The sequence below is a fragment of the Myodes glareolus genome, chromosome 9, assembly GCF_982192425.1.
Source record: "Myodes glareolus chromosome 9, mMyoGla1.1, whole genome shotgun sequence".
Lineage (NCBI taxonomy): Eukaryota > Metazoa > Chordata > Mammalia > Rodentia > Cricetidae > Myodes > Myodes glareolus.
This window is the reverse complement of record NC_142034.1, coordinates 29,591,494-29,605,386: the sequence shown is the minus strand read 5'-3', so window position 1 is coordinate 29,605,386 and position 13,893 is coordinate 29,591,494.

The following is a 13,893-nucleotide window of genomic DNA, read 5'->3' as shown; positions in this document are numbered from 1 at the left end:
TTGAACTGTACATCTAGCAAGGGACTATATCCAGAATATATAAGAAGCTCAACTCATTAGAAAGAGGTGGCTTAGAAGTTAGCAATAGACTTGAATAGGCATTTCTCAAAAAGAAACATACAAATGGACACTGCATTTATGAAAACACACCCAGCATGATTACTCATCGGTGAAACACGAATGAAAACCTCGGCGAGATTCCGTATTACTCCAGGAAGAAAGATAAAACATAAAAGATTAAAGAAAACAAGTACTTATAAAGATGTGGAAAAAATGTTACAGTGTTGGTGTGAGTGTAAATTTAGTACCACCATTATGAAAAACAGTTTGGAAGTCCCTCAAAAAGAGTGAAAATAGAACCAACATATGGTCTAGCTATCAGACTACTGGGTATTTATCCAAAGAAAATGAAATTAGTATGTAGAAGAAACATCTGACCACTGTCCCCATGTTTACTGAAGAACAATTCACGGTAGCCAAGAAATGGGAATGACCTAAGTGTCCATCATCCAATGAATGAATAGTGATTGTGTCAGAGATATTTACAGTGGAGGACTATTTGACCATAACATGAATAAAATCCTGTCACACATGGCAGAACTCAATGTTGTCATATTTACCAAGTGTGCATGAAGTCCTATGTCCTAGGTTCAAAAACAATCCTTCATGAGTTCAATTATACATAGCACTGAAAACAGTTTGTGTCATAGAAGTTCAGAGTAGAATATTAGCTTTTAGACATTGGGAAGAACAGGGGAGAAATAATATCTTCTTTTGTTTCCTGATTGCTATGATGAAATGCTCTGATGGAATCAAGATAAAGGAGAGAGGCTATATTTGACTCACATTTACTGGTTACAACTCACTATTTTAGGAAAGTCAGGACATCAGAAACTTAAAGTCCTAATACATCCCCAGTTAAAAGCAGAGAGAAATAAATTAATGCAGGTATTCCTGTGCTCACCTCTCTTTCACCATGTTTACACAACCCAGAATCCTCTGTTTAGGGACTGGTACCACCCACTATGGGTGTGTCTTCCCACCTCAAATAAGGTACTCAAGTCACAGCCACAAGTCAACATAATCTAGACAATAGAAACTCATTGAGACTCAGTTCCCATTTTATCTTAGAGTGTGTCGGGTCAACAACCAAAACTAACTGCTCCAGAGAGGAATGGATAAAGCTTGATCAATAGGTACAAAGTTACACAGAGAGAAGAAAAAAGATCTTGAGTCCAATTGTACTGATGACTAACTAAAGAAAGGACAATGAGCTGTATTTATTAATTTTTTTAAAGAACTGGGAGGAAAAACTTTCAATGTTTTCACCACAAAGAAATTTGAAATAATCAAAGATACAGAAAGGTTTAGCACGGTGTAAAGATTACAAACATATACATGTAGGAAACACCAAATGGCACCTTAAAAACATGTATAGTTTTGACATGGAAATTTCCAAACCAAAATGTAATAGAAGTCAAGGTTTCATTCAAGTGTGAGAGTAGAAACCAGATTGCAGTAGGCTGAGAAGACAGTGGGAGAGGAAACAGCAGACAGCAGTAAAAGGAGTCTGCTAACTCTAAGAAGCTCTTTGAGAAATAGAGAACACCCCAGGGGTCATTTCTGTAACACAATAAAGATTGTAGCCACTGGGAAAGAGTATAAAGAAGAAACTCCAATTGGACCTAGGGAGTTAAGTCCAGTGTTCCAATGTGTGTCTCTGTCTCTATCTCCATCCATCGCCCGATGAAGGATCTATGGTGATATACAAAATATTCATCAGTATGGTTATGGACCAGGGCCTATTCAGGTACGCTCTTCTCTACTGCCCAGGGAACAATCTGGGGACCTCTCCTTGGGCCTGGGAACCCCTCCAGAATCAAGACTCTTGCAAATCCTAAAATGGGTCCCTAAGTTGAGATATATACTTTCCTAGTCCCATATCCATCCTTACTCCCCCCTCCCATTCCCTCAAGCCATCCCCAATCCTCCCCCTCTCCCTTCTCTCTAACCATCTCCCCTTACTTCCACCCCCACCCCACCCCCCCTGCACCCAAGTTTGCCTGGCAATCTTGTCTACTTCCAATATCCAAGAGGATAACTATAAGATTTTCTTCAGGTTCACCTTCTTATTTAGCTTCTCTAGGATCACGAATTATAGGCTCAGAAGGAGGGAGAACGTGAGCAAGAAAGGCAGGACTAGAGGGAACCTTCATCTGACGATAGATGGAGATAGAGACAGAGACCCACATCGGAGCACTGGACTGAGCCCCCAAGGTTCAAATGAGGAGCAGAAGGAGAGAGATCATGAAAAAGGAAACCAGAACTGTGTGGGGTGCGTTCACCCTCGGATACAAGGGGACTAATTGAATGAGAGCTCACCAATGCCAACTGGACTGGGACTGAACGAGCATGTGATCAAACCGGAGTCTCTAAATGTGACTGACATGGGGGCTGACTGAGAAGCCATAGTCAATGGCACTGGGTCTTGTTTTGTCTGCATGTACTAGCTTTCTGGGATCCTAGTCTGTTTGGATGCTCACCTTCCTAGACCTGGAGGGAGAGGGGTGGAACTTGAACTTCCCACAGGGCAGGAAACCCTGACTGCTCTTAGGACTGGAGAGGAAGAAAGGGAGGGAGTTGGGGGGGGAGGAGGAGAGGGAGTGGGGGAAATGGGAGGGTATGGGAGGAGGGAAGGAAGTGGAAATTTTTATAAACAAATAAATAAATTAATAAAAAAAACAAAAACAAAACAAAAAACAAAAAAAAAGAAGAAGAAACTCCAAGAACAGAAAGAGGATGGAGGTGACATACCAGGAAAAGGTGAGCTAGGACAGGATCAGAAGAAAAAGTACAGAAATAATAAGCCCTACAGAAGAAACCATAAGCATTTCTCTGAGAATTTGTTAGAAGGCAACGAGTACAACTGCAGAGTTTGACAATGAATGCATATAGAAACAACAGAAATGGATCTGTGTGCCTCTAACTACACAGTATCTAAAGCCCTGCCCCAGCGTTCTTCTTTGATCATTGGTCTCCAGGGACTCTCACTTCCTTGGGTGGGAAAGCAGTTTACATGCATCAACTACTTTTTTAATTTCAAGTTGATATTTTGACTATCTCCTCCCCTCCTAACAACCCTCCATTCCTCCATCCTTCCTTTGGCCTCTCCTCTTCCTGCCCACCCCTCTTCCTCCAGCCCCAAGATCATCTCTTCAGAAGGTCAGTCTTAAGCTAATAATCCAGTTTTCTCTGGAAGTAAAACTGGAGGTGAAGGGAGTTAACTGCAGTGTTTGCTTAGGTGGTAGGTTGGACAGATGGCTTAGTGGTTAAGAGCACTGACTGCTCTTCCAAAGGTCCTGAGTTCAATTCCCAGCAACCACATAGTGGCTCACAACCATCTGTAATGAGAACTGGTGCCCTGTTGAGGAAGAGACCTGGTCAGTCATCCTCATCAACTTAGACCATGAAACCCAAAATGGAAAAGTTCAACAGAACTGCCATATATGGGCTGCTCATGCATGCTTCAGAGCATAAATTTCTTTCATTCAATATTTTTTTTTGCTTAGGTAGTGTCCCAGGAAGTCACAGTAGGAAAAAAATATATTATGACTGAACAGAGGAAGGTCAATGTGAGGCACAACAACTTATTTCAACGTAGACAACTGTGCTTTCTCTTCCCTGGGGGACTTCTAGAGATGGTGCCAAGAAGACCCCTGTGTTGATCTTCCCCATTGGAGAAACACAGAAAATAGTTATTTATCCACGGATACCTTGTAGTCACTGGTGAACACAGCCAATCCCACTCCCTTCTGATATTCTTGTTAATAGGCTAAAATGTGTCCCCACCACCAAAATGAACTCCACGAAGATAGTCAATAGGCTATCGGCAAGGATGCCTAGAAAACAGGGTGAGACTCCAACTGTGTCTACAGCAAGCCTCTTCTCACAGATTGAATATCCGATTGCTATTATTTGTGTTTTTATTTAATACTGCAGGTATTAAATTTCCTTCAAATGCTGGAAACATGTCTCCCTTGATTCTATGCGACCTACAGGACATGCCCGAGACTCTCCTAGACTGTGGGTTCTGAAGATTGTGATGGTTAGGGAAAGAAGATTTGGAAAAATGATGGATACAGTCCCCTAGTTCTCAGTTATAGGGAACAGCTTCTGAGCTAAGTCCTACTAGAAATAGTTCTTATTCATTAATCATATTTTTCATCACAAATTATGCATAGTCATCTTTGAAACTTTAAGAGTCACACAAATAATGTAATAGACTGGTATAAAGAATGTAGAATCAAATTCTGATGTTGTCATTTACTGTGTAAATTTGGGCCAACTGCCTGATCCCTTCAGGCTTCAGTTTCCTCTTCTGTAAACAAGAATTATGATTTCTCTCCTGTCTATTTACTTGTTATATTTTAAAATCTAAGGATATCATGAGTATTTGGGGCTTCCTAGCCATAATATAAGGCAATAAGGAAACAAAGAACTATGAAGAAGCATGACTGTGGTAGACAGAAATAACGACCACAAATTTCTCTGTAAGTAAAACCGAGTCTACGGACCATGGAAGTTTCAAGCAAGAAAAGAGAAGAGCATAATTTTTGAATGATCACTCTGACAACAATATGAAGTGTTTATATGTTACCTTAAATCAAAGAAGGTAGGAAATGAACACAAGAATATCAAGTTGGGGAGCTGTGCTAAAATTCCATCTCTGGGGTTGGAGTGATGGCTCAGTCAGCAAACTGCTTCCAACACAAGCATGAGAACCTGAGTTCAGTGGCCAGCACCTGTGTAAACACCTAGGCATGGTGGACCATGCTTATAACCCCCAAATTGGAAAGCCATTGATAGACTGTTCTCCACAGCTCATTGCCCAACCAGTCTTGCCTAATTGGTAAGCTCTAGGTCCTAATCAGAGACTCTTTTAAAAACTAAGGTGAGGAACTCCCCCCCACCAAAAAAAATACTCGAGGTTCTCTGGCCTTCACACTCACACACATGCTTACACCCCTCCCAACACACACACAGACACACACACACACACACACACACACACACACACACACAAATACAGATATACTCCTCTGAGATCTATTTAGCAGCTTCCTTGGGGGTATAGGGATAATGAAATGGTGAACAGAAGGAACATTCAGGAAACCAATCTCATTGGGGCTAGCAAGTAGTGACTACCTACTCACGCAAGTGACTGGAGCGCCATTATTAGATGAAATGCAATTCAGAATTCAATTTACAGCTGCAAAAGATGTTGTGCTGGGGGTGGGGGTTGGGGCTGAAATTGCAAGCAGCCTTTAGGGTAATATGGAGCCTGTGCATAAACCTCATAATACTCCTAAACTGTCTTCCTGGTTCAGCTCAAATTAAATACAGTTGTCTCTGAAAGGTTAGCAAGCTTGACTTTTGCTGGAAGGTTTCCGCTCCACACTTTGTTTTAATACCGCACTGACAAATTCCCTGCCCTCTGAGGATTTACTTCCCTTGGCGTGTAACTCACCAAGTAGCTGTATAGTCATGACACTTCAAGGGGGTGATTAGTGGTAAGAGAGAGGGTGGGGCACTTGAGGGGAGAGACACACGAGGCAAGGATTGTATGCTGTCCATATGTAGAAGAGGAAGTATCCCCAGGGGCAGCTGACAACATCTGCTGCCCAGGTTTTCAGGGTACCATTAGCCCTCGTAATCGCCTTCTGGTATACGACAAAGTCTCACAGTCCAATGGCCGTCCCTAGGAGCTTGTTCAAGAACAACTTTCGGAACGCAATGATTCCGTTAGAGCCTCGAAAGGGGAGGTTGTCTTCTAATTTAGCTCTGGGCTTTCAAGGATCTTGTCCTGACAGCCACCAGGCTCTTGTCACTGAGAAATGAACAAAGCAGCTTCAAGGCAGAGAAGGCAGCCCCTCTGGGTAGTCAGACTCCCAGGAAAAAATAGTCTGCCCTATTTTGGTCGCTGCTCATGAACTCCCCTGGCAATGGTGCCTGCAAGGTATTTCTGTACTCACAGCTGGCACTGGTTTTTCCAATTCATTGAGAAAGAAGCTTGCAAAGCATTAGTTAGTATAGGGGCGCAGAGAAAGGCTGGCTTAGCGCAAGGTGCTGGCCTGTAGCAGCCTTCAACAAATATCAGTTGTTTTACGTATTTCACTGTAATTATATTTTTAATCTCAGCAGACTGATGAATTGCTGACATTACAACTACAATTTAGCTTACTATTCTACCATACCTTAAACATTTTTAGCTGCTTGATTAAGGCTTAATTGACAGGGACTGGGGAGATATTCCAGTTGGTAAAATGCTTGCCATGCGAACATCGAGACCTCAGCTAAATCTTTAATGCCCATGCAGAAGAGCTGACTGTGGCGGGACAGATGTATGGTCCCAGTGCACTGAGGTTGAGACTGTAGGGCCTAGAGGCTTGATGTTCAGCCACATAAGCCCAGTTATCAAGTTCCAGGTCAAGTAAATACCTTAACTCAAAAATAAGGTGGGCAGTGACTGTAAGATGTCACCTGAGGTTGACCTCTGGTGTACACATGCATACACATACTCACACACACACACACACACACTCACACACATGCACAGACACACACACAGAGAGAGAGAAGAAGACAGATGGAAAGAGAGATACAGAGACAGAGAGAGATACAAGGAGAAGTAGGTAGGGAAAGGAGGAGGGAGGAAACAGAAGGGGGAGGAGGAAAGGTAAGAGACAGAGAGACAGAGAGAGGCAGAGGAAGAAGTGGGGACATAATATCCTGTTAACTGCAGGTACTATGCTGCATGGAAGATCTCCAGATCACATTTGTCTGTAATAACAGAGACTCTGAACGCAAATAACAACCGCACATTTGCAGCACACCAGTCACTGACAACCGTGTTGGAGTCCCAGTTCCGGCTTGTTTCACCCATGCAGTTTCTCCTTCATTTAAAACTAGATGATATTATAATATGTGTCTATCATATCCTCTTATCCATTCATCTCCCCTGTACCTTCACATTGTTTTCATAGATTAGTCATCATGAATAATTAATGCTCAAGTATGAGAGTGTAACACTTTATTTAGAATCCTAATTTTTTATATTCCAGATAATACAACAATCCTAAGCTTAAAATTTCTTGTCTTGAATTCAGTTATATCTTTGTATAATTCTCCTGACTGTATAAGGATTGTAATTTTTTCACATTATCACCAATACTTATTCTCAGTTTTATTATTTTATATTTATATTTTTAGTTATTTATTGGTGAATGAACATATGCGCATGTGTGGAAGACAGGTAACAACTTTGGGAGTATGCCCTCACCTTTGCCATGTGTGTTCCTGGATCTAATCAGGCAAACAACTTACCCATGGGCCCGTCTTGCTGGACTCTTCATTTCTTTTGCAATAACTATTCCTAGTGTGAATGACATGTCCTTAGAGTTTTGATTTGTGGCTCATTGATGATTGATTAATCAATGATAGTGAGCATACTTGCAGCTTAATTATTGGCTATTTATATATTTCCTTTGGAGAAATATCTGTTCAAGTTCTTTGTTTATTGTTGGTTGGTTGGTTTTTTGTTTAGTTTTGGTTTTTGAGTCAGGGGCACATTTAGCCCAAACTGGCCCAAAATTCACTATGTACATGAAAATTGTCATTAACTTTTGATCCCCTATATCGACCTCCTCAGTTCTGGAATATAGATAGGTAGCAATATATTTATTTATTTATTTATCATTTTTAAAATTTATTTTACATACCAACTAGAGTTTTCCCCTCCCTCTTCTCCCATTCCATTCCCCCGACTTCCCATCTACTCCCACCCTATATACTACTCCTACATCTACATTCAGATGGGGTAAGGCCTCCCATGGGAATCAAAAAACATGTTATATCAAGTTGAGGCAGGCCCAAGCTCATCCTTCCTGCATCATGGCATCCCACTATAGAAAATAGGTTCCAAAGAGCCAGCTCATGCATCAGGGACAGGTCCTGGTCCCACTGCTAGGGGCCCCAGAAAGATCAAACCACACAGCTGTCTTCCAGGTGCAGAGGGCCTTGGTCAGTCCCATGGTGGCTTCCTAACTGTCCATCCAGAGTCAGTGAGCTCCCATGAGCTCAAGTCAGGTGTCTCAGTGGGTTTCCCCATAATGATCTTAACACCTTCCTCCCTGCTGCCTTGCTCATCCTATGTTGGAAAGGATGTGGAATACAGGGAACATTCCTTCACTGCTGGTGTGAGTGCAAACTCATGCAACCACTTTGGAAATTAATATGGTGGTTTCTCAGAAAATTGGCAATTGCTCTACCTCAAGACCCAGCATCCATATACCCAAATGATGCTCAATCATGCTATAAGAACATCTGCTCAACTGTGTTCATAGCAGCATTATTCATAGTAGACAAAACCTGGAAGCAACCTAGATGACCTTCAACCAAAGAATGAATAAAGAGAATGTGATGTACCTACACAATGATGAAGTATTACTTAGTGAAAAAAATGACATCATGAAATTCATAGGCAAATGGATTAAAATTAAAAAAAAAATCCTGAGTGAGGTAACCAGACTCAGAAAGACAAAACATGGTATGTACTCATTCATAAATGGATATTAAATTTAAAGAAAAGAATAACCAGGCTGCAATCCTCAGCCCCAGAGAAGTAAGGTAACAAGGAGGACCCTAAGAGGGACACATGGATCTCCCAAGGAAGAGGAAATAGATGAGATGTCTGTTTAATTTTAAACCATATATCATGATAGGAAATTGAGTTTGGGGCTTCATGTTGTGCTAGTTCCTAGGCTATTTCTGACACCTCTTCCACAATGTTCCCTAAACTTTGGGTACAGGAGCTGTGTTGCAGGCTGTGTACTACAGGATCTCTTGCTCTCTCTTTTTCGGTGTTTTTCTGTAATGGTTTTTGTTGCAAAGAGAAATTTCTGTATCGAGGGGTAAGAGCTGCACCAGAGGTGGAATAAAATGCCTCCTTATTTTACCATCAAGCATCAACTTAATGCAAGGAAGTCCCTTCCATTGGTTTTCTTTCCCCTTCCTCCTTCTCAACATTGTAGTTATTTCTACTTCTTCACACTCTCCCACAGTTCAGAGCACTCCATACTTCCAATATGACCAACCTTCTTTCAAACCTGATACTCTGGAGTTGTGACTGATGGTCAAAGGCACATCTTTTGCTTTCTTATCAGATGCCTCAGTCCTAGAAGAAATGGATGCAAAGAAAAGCCAATTGTATCTTTCACAACAGTGTGTCTGTTGTTGCTGCTGTCATGACTTATGTTCAGGGCTGGAGATAGAAGTTCTCCATTTGGACTGCAAATTAAGTAACAAAAATGCTTATGTTTTTATGTCATAAATACAAAGGTCTCCATTTGATTTTCAGTGAATAATTAAAAGGTATTTTTGTGATTACAACAGGAGAAACCCCATTTTAAAAATATAGTTTAGCTCAGAAACCAGAGCCATTAAAAAGAAATCCTTGAAACAGTCTCAGCAAGGTGGGAAGAACAGGTTGAGAACATATTAAGTCCAGGCATTAAGAGGGGATGAGAAAAACAAATTAGGGACCAGATCCTAGAGAAACTGATTCTGCAGTTGAATTAATGCTGAGAGTAATGCATACTCAAAACTAAACCAAAAATTAAATGATGTGGAACACGTTCTATTGCCCCTGCTTGGAGCCAGGATTGGTTTTAGAGTCAGGCTGCAGGCAAGGATTAAAGAGAGATTTACCTTAGAATGCACTGAGCACAAGCTGACATCACTATCCTGTGTTCGCCAGTTTCTTTCTCACTGATGTCAGGAAGATAGGAGCACCTTATCTCTCAAAAACAATTAGGAATAAACCTTCTTGGACTCGGAGTATTGCAATCGCAGTGGTGCTTTTTAAACATATTTGGATGTGTCTCATTGCTACTTTATTCTCAATTAAACTTTTAAACCCACTTATCAAACCTCAGTGTAATCCCAGAGATGAATAAATGTTAATTCCAAAAATGGAAAAAAGAAGCTCTTACGACAGTTTTTTTTTAATTCTCTCTTTTCAAATAATAGGGTTATGTCTCTGTACTAGCAGACCTAACACTGTAGCACAAACCTAATTACATTGCTACCCTGTTGTATTATTCTTCTTCATTTTCACAGAGCTCTGTTAATTGAGTGAGTGTTTCTTCTCTGTCCCTGTACCTCATAGCCAGGAAGACAGATGGAGTTTCCGTAACCACTTCTCTACCTCATTCTCTTATGTTTTCTTTGTCACAAAACCAACTTGATCATTTAAAGCAATGATTCCCAACTCTGAGGATTTTATCCTCCCAAAAGAGACTTTGTAATAACATCTGGATCACTTCAATGGAGGACTTTATCATGCAAAGCCAGCTAGCAATAGGAGCCATGGCTGCAGCTCAACAGCCTATCACGAATGAGGATCATCACATACAAAGAATTTCCCAGACCTCAAGTGCCAACAGGACAAAATTTGGAAAGTTGGTTTTTAAATTTTAATTATATAGACCAGTATGATGGCTCAACTGGTAAAAGCCTGAAGACCTAAGCCCATATGACAGAAGAGAACTTATTCCTTCGGATAGTCCTCTGGGTTCCACTGTATGTCATGGCATATGTGTGCATGTTTGTACACACATACATACACCTATAATATATATACATATATATATACATATATATGTATATATATATATATATAATTTGGGCACAACATGTTATTTTTCTCTTTAAACCTCTCAAATGACTCTATAACTTATATGACGTTGAAAGTTCATATTTAGAAATAAGTAGGGTAGAATACACACAAAGCGTAACTTATGTCATATTCCATATTATTAAAAATATTAAATTAAGCAAAAATTACTATGGGATAAATTACATATGTGATGCAAGGAGAGCAGTAGAATTCTGGGAAGGAGAAAGCTGATTCCTCCCACTCCTGCCCAGGCCACCGAAGCAGCAGGATGTGAGCTGCCCCCACTAAAAAAGGTACTGAGCCACATGGCTAACATAGATCAGAAAAAATGGGTTAATCAAGATGTGAGAGTTAGCCAGTAAAAAGACTGACCTAAAGGGCCAATCAGCTTTATAACTTACAGAGATTTCTGTGTGATTTTTCTCTGGGACTTAACAGCTGGCTGTGGGGGGCTGGGCAGGACAGAAAAATTCAAACAAGCAGGCCCGGCCTTTTCATGTTACAAAATGGTGCCCAACGTGGATAATTAAATCCAAAAAAAAAAACCTGGAAATGCTTGGGAAAGATTAAAGTAAAGCATTTCAGTTTCCGGCCTTTACATGTTACACATATGGATTAGACAAATAATACATATATAGACATTATTGTGCTTAATAAATAAGCTACATATGGATGAATGGTATTTCCTATAATCATTAGTATGGTGAAAGGAAGCATTTTGAAAAATGTTAGATAAAAGACAGGTTATCTAGACCAGAAGTTTCAGTTTTATTGGGCATGTCTGTTAAGAGTAGTCTAGATCAGGTGAGCCTCTGAGTATGCCAGGGAAGAATTACCCAAATTAAGTCAATTTATTTAAGTTAATGGAAAGATTATCTCCAATTATGGGAGCACCATTCTGTAGACTAGAGGTCCAGACTGCATTAACAGAAAGAAGCCAGATAGATATTCTTCACTTTCTTCCTGACAGTAGATGCAATATGACCAGTTGTCATATGTTCCTATTGCCATGCCTTTCTTACCATGATGAATGGTATTCTCAAACTGTAAGCCAAAATAAACCTTCCTGGCCCTCACAATAACTCACCCAGGCAATGATATTAGTGTTTCTATTGCAAAAGACATGAAAATGTGTGTTGTTACTGAGTTAAGGACCCAGAACTACAGTGTGTCAGATGTGGGATTTGTATGCATCATCTACTCTTCTAGTCATTGCTCTCCCCGTACACCTGTGGATAAACCCATTACCAGTTATTCCCTTTCCATGTCTAGCCACATATGCTGATAAGGATTTCATTGTTAATGAATATTTTATTTCTAGCAGTAGTGTGGGTGTGGCCTCATTGTGCAGGAGCTATCTAATGGCCGCTTTCCTTACCATCTCTCCCCCAGGATCCACTTGGGGATGGGGTCTGCTACTTTAATAGATGATTTCCAGAAATTTACTTCTAAATACCTTATTTCCTCCCAGGAGTATCATTATTTGGAAGCAAGATTGCAAAATAGTAATATGGAGTACTGGGAATAATGTTGTAAAATAAACACTTCAGAATTTAAACTCAAAATACCTTTATTCAAAGCAGTTTCAGTTGTTAAGAGAATGTAACTTGGGGAATTAAAGTATCTTTACTATCTTCAGAATCTTCATCTGGAAAATGAGGGTTAAGACAACCAAATATCATAATAAAGTATAAGTTACATTAAATAAAATAAAATCCATTGTTATGTTTGTTATCCTTTTAGAAATTTTTGCATTTTTAAATGAGGAAAATTAAAAATTAAAAAAATAAACAATTTAACAGATTCTGATGAAAACTAAGTCAGTTTTTTGCAAATTGTAAAGAGTTGGATGAGTGTGAAATGTCAATATTGCATTTATTGTCATTCTCCAAGACTGTCACCAAAATGTTCCTCTCTGCAGAACAACCAAAACCCTCTGAGACTCTTTCACTCAGCACCCAAGAGAGGTTATTACAGGGTTCCTGAGAGTACAAACTGAGCTGATTCCAAGATCAAGACTTGAAATTCCACCAATCCCTACCCTAGAATTCTCTATCCTGGAAAACACCCCCAAGGAACTCATAGAAGCCTGCCCTCCATTCAGTTCAGTCACCCTCCTATGTTTTTCTCCCCAAAAAAATCTGTGTCAGATTTGTTGTGTGGTATGACTTCGTGGTATTTCTTGAATCCTGACTACCAGGAGACCTTTCCCTTCGGGACTGTAACACTTCAGCTAAATACCCCCAAAATCTAAAAACTATGCTTAGTATTCTTTAACCTCATATCTAAGGACCTGAAAAATCAAGCAAAATTCTCAGAGACTTGATATAAACAGAATATTGTAAAGTACAGTAAGGAAATGAACAGAGGTTGCTGCTGCCCCAGAAGGTGTCATCAACTTTGATGAACTGTCCTTTATATTCTTTCATTTCATAATCACAGAAGATGAAATCATGGACGAATGGTAATTAGTAAAATAGAACTGACTCCTACATAGAACAGATTGGTAAAATATATCAAAAAGATTTTGTCTCTGGTGTTTGAATGTGGAAGCAAAGTGTTTCTTTAATTATTGAATTATAAAACTACCTCACACTTGAATTTCAAGTCAAATTTGTATACATGCATGATGTGTGGGCTTCTAAAGAGGGAGAGAATATGAGGATTGATCCCAATTTGCAATGAAGTGGTGTAGGAGGTCTTTCTGTATATGTGTTGCTTTCATTGGTTAATAGAGAAACTGCCTGTCTATAGGGCAGAACTTAGGTAGGTGGGGGGTGGGGGGAAACTGGACTGAATGTTGGGAGGAAGAAGGACAGAGTCAGGAGATGCCATGGATATAGACGTGCTTTGCCAGTAAGTCACTGCTATGTGGTGATGCACAGATTAATAGGTATGTGTTAAATTAACATGTAAGACTTAGCCAATAAGAAGCTAGAGCTAATGGGCCAAGCAGTGATTTAATTAATACAGTTTCTATGTGGTTATTTTTGGGCCAAGCTAGCTGGGCAGCCAGTACAAACAAGCGGCACCATCCCTTGCAACAGTGAAGTTCTAGAAAGAAAAAAATTAAACACCTTACAAACGTATACTCCTAAGCCATGCTTGCAGTATTTCCAAGTACAAGCCAGTCTAAGGGAATTTTCATACCCAAAATT